The sequence below is a fragment of the Callorhinus ursinus genome, unplaced genomic scaffold (assembly GCF_003265705.2).
Source record: "Callorhinus ursinus isolate GAN/ISIS: 27379988/994484 unplaced genomic scaffold, GSC_fseal_2.0 scaffold25, whole genome shotgun sequence".
Lineage (NCBI taxonomy): Eukaryota > Metazoa > Chordata > Mammalia > Carnivora > Otariidae > Callorhinus > Callorhinus ursinus.
In genome coordinates this window covers 1764545-1778484 of record NW_027397087.1, presented here as the reverse complement: position 1 = coordinate 1778484, position 13940 = coordinate 1764545, and the positions used below count along the sequence as shown (strand labels likewise).

Here is a 13940-nt window from a genome sequence, read left to right as displayed (position 1 = left end):
AAGCAGGTTAGAAAAAGATCAGAAAGCTTACAAACCAGGTGTCTCGGGATCCATGGAGTATCTGAGCAGTTCTGCAAACACTTAGTTTTAATGTTATTTTAAAAGGATATTTAACCTAAAAACAACAAGGACTTTAAGAAATACAGAAAGTTATATAAAAAATACACATTTCAATACCAACCGCACATCTAGTACTAAGGTATTTGGCTTTGTTTATGTTTTTCTCTTTGGTTTTTCTGGCAATCTGGAATTTTACAAAGTTTTCCCTGACATGTTTTGGGATCTATTTGGATGTTCTGAAGACAAATTTCATTGATTAGGAAAGTTATAACTCTACACTGGTCTCTTTCTTTTTTAAAATTCAGGCTTGCCCTTATACATATAAGTATATTGCTGCAGCACGGATACCATATTCAATGAAGCACAGCCAAGGCTCAGGTTCATCTGCTCTGTGCAGGCCCCTACTATGGCAAAATAGTTTGTTGTGTGATAACCAGCAAAGAATGAGGAGAAAAACAGGTGATTTTGGCATTTAATTTTATACTTGATGCGTTTTGACAGAGTAATGTGTATGATTAAAAATCATTGCAGCCAGGGACGCCTGGGTGGCTCAGTTGGTTAAGTGTCTGCCTTCGGCTCAGGTCAGGATCCCAGGGTCCTGGGATCGAGTCCTGCATCGGGCTCCTTGCTCAGCGGGGATACTGCTTCTCCCTCTCCCTCTGCCCCCCTCATTTGTGCTTTCTCTCTGTCTCTCTCTCTCTCTCTCTGACAAATAAATAACATCTTTAAAAAAGAAAAAAAAATTTAAAAAAGGGGTGCCTGGGTGGCTCAGTCGTTAAGTGTCGGATCCCAGGGTCCTGGGATCAAGCCCCACATCGGGCTCTCTGCTTAGCAGGAAGCCTGCTTCTCCCTCTCCCACTCTCCCTGCTTGTGTTCCCTCTCTCTCTGTGTCTCTCTCTGTCAAAAAAAAAAAAAAAAAAGCAGGATGCAAAAAATTAAAAAATTAAAAAAATTAAAATAAAAAAATAAAAATATTTGCAGCCATTCTTGTTATTAATTTGACATAAAAATTTCCTATAATACATGTTTCAATCTTAAGGATTGTTTTAACTGAATACAACCTTAGGATTTTAAGGGAAAAAAGTTTTTAATTCCATTTTTAACTATATATTTTATAAAATGTGATTTTTGTGACTTTCTTCTAGTAAAATAAAGTAATTGGATGCTGTGGCTTATTGAAAACTCTGAATTTAAAACTCCTAAATTCAAATTTGTTTTTATCAAAAAAGCATCTTCATGAAAACATATGAGAGGACCTTTATGACCTTGGTGTAGGCAGAGTTCTTTTACTTTTTTTAAAAAAATTGAAGTATAAGTAGCATGCAGTGTTAATTTCAGGTGTACAATATAGTGATTCAACAATTCTATACATTACTCAGTGCTCAACACATTAAGTGTACTCTTAATGAGTTCTTAAATATGCCATCAAAAGCACAATCCATCACAAAAATTGATAAATTGGATTTTTTCAAAAGTCCAATTTTGGCAAGGCACTGTTAAAATAAAACATAAACCTCAGACTGGGAGGAAATTATCCACAAAATACGTATCTGACAAAGAACTTGTACCCAGAACATAAAAAGAACTCTGTTAAAACAAAAATTTAAAAAACAACCTCCTCCTTCCAAAATGGGCAAATGATTCAAATGTGCTCATGAAAGAAGATATATGGATAACATTTAAGCACATAAAAAAGATGTTTGACATCCCTTAAACCAAACCACAATGAGATACCACTACATATTTATTGAAAGGAAGGGAGGGGGAGAGAGGAAAACTGACCCATCTGACAATACCAAGGGCTCGGGAGGATGTGGAGCAACTGGAACTCTCCTAGGTGACCAATGGGAATGTAAAATGGCACGGCTACTTGAGAAAACAATTTGGCTATTTCTTATAAAGCTAAATACACACTTGCCATGTGACCCAACAATCCCACTTCTAAGTATTTGCCCAAGTGAATTAAAACATGTTCACATGGGGGGGGGGCGGAAGTGGCGGCAGCTGTGACGGCGGTGGCTGTCAGACCTGGAGAGGGGCCAGGGCAGAGCGGTAATGGAGGGTCAGCACTGGCCCCTACTGGAGGCCAATCCCGAGGTCACCAACCAGTTTCTCAAACAATTAGGTCTACATCCTAACTGGCAGTTTGTTGATGTATATGGAATGGATCCTGAACTCCTTAGCATGGTACCAAGACCAGTGTGTGCAGTGTTACTTCTCTTCCCTATTACAGAAAAGTATGAAGTATTCAGAACAGAGGAGGAGGAAAAAATAAAATCTCAGGGACAAGATGTTACATCATCAGTATATTTCATGAAGCAGACAATCAGCAATGCCTGTGGAACAATTGGACTGATCCATGCTATTGCCAACAATAAAGACAAGATGCACTTTGAATCTGGATCAACCTTGAAAAAATTCCTTGAGGAGTCTGTGTCAATGAGTCCTGAAGAACGAGCCAGATACCTAGAGAACTATGACACTATTCGAGTCACTCATGAGACCAGTGCCCATGAAGGTGAGACTGAGGCACCAAGTATAGATGAAAAAGTAGATCTTCATTTTATTGCATTAGTTCATGCAGGGGGCATCTCTATGAATTAGGTGCACGGAAACAGTTTCCAATTAACCATGGGGAAACTAGCGATGAAACTTTATTAGAGGATGCCACAGAAGTTTGCAAGAAGTTTATGGAACGTGACCCTGATGAACTGAGATTCAGTGCCATTGCTCTATCTGCAGCATAGCTTGTCAGTGATGGAAACACCAAATACTGTATTGTTTGCAACAAAAATTAAATTTCTGCTGCCATACACTAACTCAAAAATTTTGATATTTTCATTAACTTGACTGATTAAACTTTATGTGAATTAAAAAAGAACATGTTCACATGACAATCCATACACATACGTTTTTAGCAGTTTTATTAATAATCACCCATGAGGGTTAATTTTGTGTGTCAACCTGACTGGGCCACTGGGTGTTCTTTGAGGGTGTTTTTAGATGAGATTAACATTTGAATCAATCAGTAGACTGAGTAAAGAAGATTGCTCTCCCTAATGGGGGTGGGTACCATCCAATCAGTTGAAGACCTGAATAGAACAAAAAGGTTCACTCTCCTGCTAAGAAAAAACTCCTCCTGCCTAACTTCCTTTGAACTGAGACATTAGTTTCTTCCTGCCATGGAATGAAATCATCAACACTGGCTCCTCCTAGGTCTCAAGATTTTTGGCCTTCAGGCTGGAGCTATAGCACCATTCTCCTGGATCTCCAGCGTGTCAACTCACCTGGGAGATCTTGGGACTTGTCAGGCTCCATAACTGCATGAGCCATTCCTTAAAATAAATCCCTCTCTCTCTCTCTCTCTAGAGAGAGAGTTTAGTTTAATCCTATTAGTTTAATTTTTTTTTAATTTTTTTTTGTGGAGGACCCAATTGCCAAAATTGGAAGCCACCCACGTGTTCTTCAACTGGGAAAGGATAAACAAATGGTGGTACATGCACAAAGTAAAATCTAATTAGAAATAATATGGATGAATCTCAAATGTGTTAAGAAACTGGACTCAAAAGGCCACATACTATACCATATGATTCCATTCATATCACATTCTGGGCCAAGTCAGAGCTATAGGGAAAGAAAAAGCAGGAATGGTTGCCAGGGGCCTGAGGTCAGGAGAGAGGATGTCTTCCAAGGGACACAGAGGAATTTTTTATGGTGATGGAATGTTCTATGTCCTGATTGTGGTTATGGTTACATGACTGCATGGATTTGTCAAAACTTGTACACTATCAAGGGTGATTTTTATTGTGCATAAAATAATCTCAATTAAAAAAAAAGCAGTTACAGATTGATATTATAGTAAGTAATATGTATATATGTGTATAAATTTAAGGCTGTAAAATAAATACACACTAATAAAATGCCACTTAACAGTTGGACTTCCAAGCAAGATTCTGTTTGCAACAAAATCTTTCTCTTTTGAGAAAACTCATTACAACAGACACAGAGTAAGATGAGTCCCAAAAGCATCTAAAGAAGTACCTAGAACAAAGTCCAGCTTCCCTAACATAAAAGTTTAAACTTTCTCATCAATGTTATAGCATTTTCACATCTGTGGCCCAGGTTCTGAAACTTTCTCTGTCTAGGTCAGATCTGGGATGGGGTTAGTGGTGACCAGCTAAGACAGTGCCGCCACATTCAGCATCACTCTCACATCACCACTAAGTGACAACACGGCCAGGGAGTGAACAACATCTACTAAGAGCTCAGAGTGCTAGGCAGGATGTTACGTTGCCTTTAACACTGTGATGTCTCATTACTTCTCCTCTGTCAGTTTCTTTCCTATCACGTTATTTACGACGAGTCTGATGGTCTCATTGTAGTTGATCGCCAAGTGTTTTCAAGGATACAAGGTCCTGCTTCTCTGCTTCTGTAAGTAAAAAGGATCTAACATCTTCTATTCCCAGGCCACCTTGAAGAGTTTTCTCTATTAATGTTTTTCTTAACAAGCCTCCAAAGCAAGTTTCAAGGTATTAGGTTAAAAGTGTGCCTTGGGTTTGTGATAGATTGATAGGTGGTGTCTCTGTTACTAGGGGGAAAAAAAAAAACCCACAAAACTATCAAAACAGTCTATTCCACAGGGCAATTAGAGTAGTTTCCTCCTATCCTCACAGGGTCTCCAAGGTGTAGGAGGCCTATTATTCCAACAGCGTTGTAGGCTGCAAATTCTATTCTGTAAAACGAGGATGACATTATCTATCTTGCTTTCTAATATACTTTTCATGGAAGGTGAAAGATCTCAGAATAACGTACTGAGAAGAAATCAAGAAAAACTCTGACTGAAAAATACTGCAGAGTTTATTTACTATTGGATGCAATTAATAGTAACTAGCTGGGTTTATAGTGCATTGTCAGTTGGAAGCTACTAGCACAACCCATGTGTCTCCTGTATATAAGTTGATATATAAGCTTAAATGGTGGCCTTAGAGAAAAAGGTGAACTTAATGCGGTTAAATAAAAGTCAACCTTTCTTTCTAAATAAAATGCATTAGGTAGGAGCCAAATACCCTGAGAATGCACATTCAATACACTAGAATTGTATCATACAACGAAAAGCTAGGATATAGCTTATGTACAAGACACAATGTTTATGTGTCAAAATTCTTCTCAAGCAATATTTTACATGTTCATTGACAGGTATCTCTCTTGCCTTTTACCCCCACCTAAAAAGTGCTTGAGTCCTTCTTCTCACATCTGCCCCCTCACAAAAAATGAGAACACCTGCCTTAACCCTGCCCCATCCTCAAGAAAAAATCTCCCATTATGTTCGTTGACAAGTGTTGCTCTAAAAGATTTGTGGTTATCTTCTGTCTTTGCATTTTTACCATACCCTTTGTGTAATTTCTGAAAAATCCAGTCTAAATCACCACCATTTTACTGAAAAGGCTCACAAAAACCACGTTGAATGGCTTCCTGAGTTACCCAGTTTGGTGGGTTTTTCCTCATTCCCCTTTGGGACTCTGCAGCTGAACTTGAGAACTGCCCCTCTTGTTTTCTCTGAGAGTATAGCACCCTGGTCCTCTTCCTACCTTGCAATTACTCTGCCTACTGCCACCTTCCCTTCCTCCTTCCATCTTCCAAATACCTCAATTACAACAAGCTAAGAGGACTCATGTTTTGTCTCCCTTGTTCACTGATGTAGTCCTAGAAGCATGAAGAGCGCCTGGTCTGTAAAGGCATTCAGAGAGTTGTTGAATAAATGAATTTTCCAATGTCCCCAGCCAAGAAGTCCCTGAGGCTATTGTGTCTATAAAACTTCTGCATTCAGTTAGCAAAGGGAAGAGCAAGAGGAAGGAATTACTGAGCAGTGCCCATGCAGGGCCTGTTACAAATGTGATGAAAGCCCCCTGATTTGTAGGATTACTGCTATCGCCCCTTAAGTAGGTCCTAGCTGATAAGTGCATATCCGATGTGAGACTGTGTTCTTTCCAACAAGCTTCATGAAATTCCCAAGTCCAAAGTTACAGGTCCATCTCCATCCAGATCTGGTTAACTTTGTCTCATTCAGTGGACCTCCAGACTGAGTAACTTTACAATATGCACAGGACCTAGATGAGAGTTGACAAACTGACCCCAAATTAGTCAAAATAAACATTCTATCCCAAAGACATTAATAATGCCATTATTTTGAATACACCCACTTTTATTGGCATGAATTTTTATAGTTCCTAATAATATTTACACTTTAAAATCATTGAGAAAGTCACAAATATGAGTTATTCCATGTGGATTCAAGTGTTATGATTTATTTTCCAACCTTCCTTCACTGGGACAGACACCAAAGTGACTGGAGAAGGAGTCACAGAAATGCCTTGATTGACAAAAAGCCTTGAAACAGCACCTGTGACAACGTGGGTGACTGCTTTATTCTTCAAGATGGCTAGGCTCTTTCTGAGTTTCTGTACATAAGCAATCAAGTTTAATAATAAACATCTCCAGTTACAGACCTATCTTGGAAGAGGCAGAAATGTTTCTAGAGCTATGCTTGCTTCATTTGGAGTCCTTGCAATTGAGGATGTATATAGGTTGACAGTAAACAAGTGACAAAGTACATCTGTAGTACCTATTCTTGAAAGCAGAGAGGCCTAGAATAATGGTCAGGGAATTCTAAAACTCTGCAAAGAAGGCTCCCTGACCATAGGGCATCAATACACATCATTTTTAGAAACAGTTTTGGCAAAGTATCACACTGATTAATTTGAGCTCACAAAGATCTGATGTAATATTTAAAAACTGATCTCTTCTTTGTGTAAACATGGATTAAGAAAAATGTAAATCCCCTATGTGGGTTTATTTTTTAATAGGAATATTAATTATATATTTATAAATCTAGGGTGCTCACTGCCTTTAAGAGTTAAGACAATAAATGGAATTTGGCAGAACATTTATTCTGATTACTAGATGTTTCATGATACTTGGAACATCAGGATGCATGTGAAATTACACTCAAGTATGATGCACACAATAACTTGGAAAAGATCAGGTCTTATTTTGACTTGATTCTTTTCTCCTGGAATATAGACAAACCACATTCTTGTTTTCCTCCTGCAGTACCCCCTCTAACCTTAGATTAAACTATATTACGTTGGACTGATATTCATCTCCATAATTCGGGCTTTTCGAAAGGATCATTGTTACAAGAATCACATTTTTTCAGCTTTCCAGTAATTGCAAGATACAAATTTAAATAAGAATTCTCATTTCCTAAGTGATCAAACATTGAGCATCACTCATGAAATGTTTGCAAAATAAATGTTTAACTATTCTGTGCAAAGTTTAAATGTCTCTTCAAATTTATTTTGACATAGAGGTTGAGATGGCTGTAATTTTCTCTCCACCAATTTTTCTATTTTAAATGTTACAGCTGCACATATTAATGATGTGAAAAGACAGGGGCACTATTACCTGAAAATTCCTACATAATTTCTTCACAAGTCATTCAAAACTGAGTAATGAAATACACAGGTGAATGACGATACAGGGCCAGCTATATAATGTCTGTCAAACTCCATGCCTGCTGGAGGGTTTTATACCAACAACGTGCTGCTGTCTCATGGATTGTATCTGCCAGCTACAAGAGTTTCAGCCTGCCGGCTTTGTGCCATGCACCCTTCATGAAAGGAATGAACTGGCTCCAGTGCCCACAGCAGTCACCCATTCTCAATAACTACAAACTACTTCCACATAAATATTTAGATTACGAGGAATCTCAGTGTTGGACCATCACCTTTCCCTCACCCACACATCAGAGCAGTAGAAAGCTCTCTGACTGCATGTCCTTGAATACAGTGTTAATACACATATGAAACAGATTAGAGTCATGGAGGTGTTTGAAAGAAAGGAATTTTGGTTTTTATAAAGATGGGACATGAAGATCATTTTTCTTGGTCCAATTTTACTATGTTAAAACATCCTGCAATCGAATGGAGCACTGGGTGTTATACGCAAACAATGAATCATGGAATACTACATCAAAAACTAATGATGTAATGTATGGTGATTAACATAACATAATAAAATAAAATTTAAAAAAAATCCTGCAATCTCAACTATAGTTGTCAAATATAAAAGCAAATGCCTGTTTCCTTCTCGATCACCTTCTTTTATTTTTCTTTCACGTGCTTTTCATATTTTCATATGAGCATAACATAGGTAAGAATAAAAGTGCAGAATTAAACCCAAATATGATGTACCTGTGATGAAAGCACCCAACAGTCCAATACTAAAAGATGGAGTGTATAAAGAAGGAAACATTTGTCTTTCTGTTTCTGGATATAATTGGTTTTAAAAGCCAATTTTTAAGGGGTTTGCTATGCAAAATCCTCCAGCAGCATTCACAGCTTCTCAGTAATCGTATTTAAAAATAATCTTTTGTTATGGGTGGTATTTGGTTGCAGGTTGGAGGAAAAAATGTAAAATCACTCCAAGAGATACTCCTGATAGCTGGCAGCCTCTGTCTCTCCATTTTTTTTTTAAAGGTAATTAGATTGCTAATGAGCAAGAAGTGAGTGATGATGTAGGAGTCCAATATTTGAGTCTAGGTCACAACAGAGTCACTTTGGACACTGATCCATATCTCTCAAGTCTAGGAAAATCTCATCTGAAAAAAATGAATCTCTCAAGCTCTATTTATAAATCCTGGATGCAATTTGAAATCTTGCAGAGACAAGAGAGAGGAAAGGAGCAGAAAAGTATTAGACAACCTTATGACCTTGAAAAGGTGATGGGCAGGCAAAAATGTTGAAATTAAACGAGATACTTGGAAGAGGGGGCCTTATTTTCCTCCCATTGCTTTGCACATTCCTAAAAGAATGTTTAATTTTGTTGGTGTGTTCAAAGATTTTTGGTTTTAAACATGTTAAACCTCTGCCTGTGCTCAGTACCAGCCACCATGCATGTGCTGCATGATGGTTTTCCTGCCCACCACTTAAATCGTGGTTTGCACTTTCTCCACCTTTGGCAGAGGGATCTCCACACGGCTTACGTGATAGAGCACTGGCCTGGGAGAAGACCTCACTTCTAGTCAAGGTACTTCTATCAGCAGCCTGCATGGGCTTGGGCCCTTTAACTCCTAAGGAGTAGCAACCAGAAGGTGAATCTCCATGGGTGGTGGACTTCACTGGTTGTAAGGAGTCCTGTCCTGCTGGGAGCACGGTGCCTCCTTTAGGCGCACTGAGGAAGAAAATGTGAGAACCATTAAACTCGATTTTAAGATCAGCTCTTTCAGTATGTGGTTCCTCATCTATAAAATGAAAAGGTTTACAGATTATCACACATTCATATGAGTCCAAGGTGATTTCACCTCAACTAATACAACTGATTGCTCACTCACCGTAAGTCGTCTTAACATGCAACATCTGATAAATGTCCATTTAATACAACGAGAAACAAAGAGTATTCTTGCTGTCAAAATTATCTTTTAAAAAACTTCCAAGAACATAGTTTTCCTACTATAATTCTCCCATGTCTCTAAATGTGAAAACCACTGCCTGTAAGATCACTTTGGTTAAAATCTAGTTTCCATTACAAAGGAAGAAAAAGGGAAAACCAATCAGTGGTTAATTTATGCGCTAATGCATGTATTACCATGATAGAAGTTTCATCTGTTTGCTATTTATTGACGGTTCCTGTCCATCTTATGTTCGGCAGTGAAGGAGAGGGACAACACCTCTGCTTTCAAGACTGTAATATGAGAAAAGGGCTTGCTAAGTGCTGGAGTCCGGTGGAGAGCCAAGTGTCAGAGCAGGGAGCCTTGGGACATCAAGAGATGGTTTCATACATGATGGGGATCCCTTGGTGTGCCACAAAGGATTGACAAAGTTGGAGTGGCAGAATAAGCCAAGTAAAAGAAGAAGGCAGAGTGATGGGAAAGCATAGGAAAATAATGGAAGAAAAGACTAGTTAGAAGTTTGAATCTGATTTTAGAAGGTCTTAAATACCACACTAAGACTTTGAACTTAACTGGATAAGCAATAGTGAGCCAATAAAGGTGGGTAAGAGAGAGAAACAACAATCTCTAAGTAATTTATAACATGGCTTGAATTTGGCAAGACCTAAGGGCCTAAATTAGAATGACAGCAGCAGAGTGTTAAGGAACAAGTGTATGTGAGGGACCATGCAGCTAAAATGATCATAACTTGGCAATCCACAAGATTCAGAAGCTAAGGGTGAGGTTGCCAAAGATGGCTGAGATTTTTAGCCTGGACTTTCACTCTTAGGAGAACAGTGGAATCTTAAATATATAGGACAGTCCCAAAAAAGACTGTTGTGTGCTATGTTTATACTGGGTGGGGGAAAAGTCAGAAGGAGATAAGTAGACAAGTCTTTTCAACCCTGGGATTATAAGAATTTTTGATGCTCTGGCTTCAGAAATTTTAAATTTTGAGATGCTGAAAACAGTTCCCAGGGTGGATTTTTCTAGCAAAAATGAGAACTGTTCCTGGAGCTGGAACTCAGGGAAACATTTGAATCCAAACAAATAACTCTGAAAAGCCTTTACACAGAGAAAACAATCAATGAAATCTTCAAGAGACAACACATGGAAAGTCAGGAAACTAAAGGCTACCTTTCGCAAGGTCCCATTTGGGGGGTGCCGTGGAGGCCAGGATGAGGGGGAAGCAGAGAAGACACAGAAGCACACTCAGAAGAGAATTCAGTGTCCTAGTCGTCAAGGGAGGAGATCTGAGAAGGATTTCAACACTGAGGCTCCATCTAGAATCCAAGCCAATGAAGACCAAGAGGGGACCAACAGCACACGAGATAACTGCGTCCTCTGCGGTCTTAGCTGTTTCTGTACAAAGGTAACAAAAGGCAAGTGGTAGGAGGATTGGCTACATGTGACTAATGTTGGAGAACTTTGCCAGTGAAAGGAGGGACGGAAGCTCAAAGAAGCAGTATCATCAAGAGAAGGGACTTTGAAGTAAAGGATAGCTGAAATTATTATGAGAAATGGGGGAGGGCAACGGCCAAAAAGAGAACAAGGAACAGGGAGAGGTGCAGAAGAGGTGCTAGAAGAGAACACCAAAGAGATCAGGTGGCAAAATATTGGGTGCTTTAGTTTCTTTTCGTAGGCATGGGGCCCAAATTTAAAAACAAAGCAAAGAAATAAAGGTGTTAATAGTCTAGAGACAAAGGCACTCATTCTTTTTTATTTTCTTCTTATCTTAAAAGAAATGAGCCTCCCCTTTTCCCCAGAGCTAATTCAACCTCCTGGGTCTCTGCTTTCACCCTTTTCTGTGTTCTCCAGGAACAGTTTTTTAATTTGCTCCTCGCCGGCTGGCTCTTCCCTATACCTACTCAGGTCTCCTGTTGGAACCACAGGACTACTCAGGCTGGTTCTGTGCATAATCTATGCCTACTGCATATCCATTCTTCTTGCTGCATGGCAACTTCACAAACATTAGCCTATGTAATCTGAACAGCCCTGTGGTGAAGGTGGGATCCCCATTTTATGGACTGTCCCAAACCACAATCCTAGGAGGCGTCTGCTAGGACTCAGCACTGGATCTTCTGGCTGTCAAGGCTCATGTTCTTTCTCCTATGCAGAGCCGTCTCCAGATATGTGTCAAGATGCCGGCGGTAGACTCCGTTTCTGTCTAAACATTACAAAGTACCTGGTTTGCTGTCAGAGACCAAACTCTAAATGGCTGAAATAGCTTGATAGATTGTGTGAAAATTTTATGGTCCTTCCGTCAGACACCGTAATTTACTATCACATAATACACAGAAGACTCAAAAGAAACCATCCCACAAGGGCAAACAAAATGGAGGCGGTGGCCCTTTGACACTCTAAGGCCAGAGGCATTATATGGATCCAATAAGAAAGCTGCTTCTACGAGCGAGAGAACAACCTCTTGATCTTGCAAAATGTTTTTGGACACCTAAAGGCTCTTTTATTACTGAGGCTGATTAAAATGAAAAGCTTCAATGACTAAAATGTTCTTTTTGATGAGTTTTTGCCATGAACCTTGGACCCTGTAGTCCATTGGGATTGGAGCCCTTTGATCCTGGGCACTCACATAAATTCAGAGTCATAAAACAACATTGGATTTGATTTTACTAGTGTGGCTGATGTTGCCAGATTTGTAATGCAATCTTGTTTTCTCCCCTCCACATTTTTGGGCCCATCCACCATTATTTTATAGCCAGAGGACAGGAGTTTCCATTTGTTTTTGGCAATCAAGCTTCAAGACTGAGCCACTACTCTAGAATGCTGGAATCCCAGAGAAAAATAAATGATACTGTATTATATTCATCAACATGAGACGAATCACTGTTATTTTATGTGCTGAAAGTAAAATATCAAAAAGAAAACCCCTTTTCTGGATGAAAATACAGATTTTCACTACTTAAGAGTTTTAAGATGATGTGGCTGAGAACTATACTACAAGTCTGAAGTAGGAAAAGTATCAGATTTAGTGTTCATAAATCTCTAGCAAGACTAATTGAAAATTAATTTTTTAAAAAATCAAAAGACCCCCCCCAGGTTATGTATTAATGAGTGGCAGACCCTATCTTAGTTTTCAAACTTCATTTACCTAAAACAAAAACAAAAACAAAAAACCTGCTATCTGTGGGAGAAGTAAAGGAAATATTCAACAAGACATTTAACAAAAAACTCACCATAAATATAACTTAGATGTTTAATTCACTTCCTTTCCCAATCTTCTAATCATTTTCCTATGTATCTGTACCACAATATTCCTATAACTTCCAATTCCAGAAATGAAAGTTTTACTGTAAAAGGTCTATGAAGGAAGAAAAGCACAAACACTTTTAAAGAGACTTGTATCACACAGACCAAATGATCAATAGTGGGTCACAACTATTCATTTTTTATGGAGTAAAACATCAGTTTGAGCTCACTGAGAAAGATCAATGATATACTTAGCCTGTTCACTAGACCAGGCAATACTAATTTAAGTTGGATAAACAGTTTTCAGTATTTTTTCATGGCTCGCCTGAAGGCTGGGAAATTGTTCACCAGGATAATTCTGTATGTGACATGGGGCATAAGGGTCACGATAGGTCTCAGTAATTCCACTTTGAAAACAGTGACCACAGAATACATGTGTCACTATCCAATGGGCAGTGCCTCATGACATTTTCAGCTGAGTTTCTTTTTTTTTTTTTTACATTTTTAAAAGTTTTATAATTTTTTTAAAATATTTTATTTATTTATTTGACAGAGAGAGAGAGAGAGACAGTGAGAGAGGGAACACAAGCAGGGGGAGCAGGAGAAGGAGAAGAAGGCTTCCCGCCCAACAGGAAGCCCGATGCAGGGCTCGATCCCAGGACCCTGAGACCACGACCTGAGCCGAAGGCAGATGCTTAACGACTGAGCCACCCAGGCACCCCTCAGCTGAGTTTCTCAATCCCTGCCTGAGGGTCCAGTGAACATTTCAGAGGATGGTCCAGCTAGAGGAATAGAATTCCAACACACATTCACCTCCTTGCTTGTGTGAATATGTTAGATTAAGCATAACTGAATTTGCCATTTTATAAGTCAAAATAGGCCAAATATCAACAATTTCCTATGGTTCAACTTATAAACCTTATCCAAATTTGAAAAAAATTATTCTGTTTTATCAATTAATACTTTAAATTACATGCATTATGTTTCTTTGCAGCAGATATGACTCATGCCATATGTTTAATATTATTATTAATAAACAGAACTGTATTAAACAGATACCCACAACAGCTTCCGGAGTATAAGAAACTGTCACTTATTTGTAGAGAAGAGTAATTGTCTTGGTGTTGTGCATATATTGAGTCATGATGAGGGGAGGGTATGCAGATACCAAGAAAGAGCGCTCTCA

General features: G+C 38.8%; 1 protein-coding gene and 1 pseudogene across 8 annotated transcripts in view; one reads left to right on the top strand and one right to left on the bottom strand.

The window, feature by feature from the left end:
• FMN1 (formin 1) overlaps positions 1-13940 on the bottom strand; it is a 445431-nt gene that overhangs the window by 222760 nt on the left and 208731 nt on the right. The window lies entirely within an intron of this gene.
• Positions 2051-2883, top strand: LOC112833123 (ubiquitin carboxyl-terminal hydrolase isozyme L3 pseudogene; annotated as a pseudogene).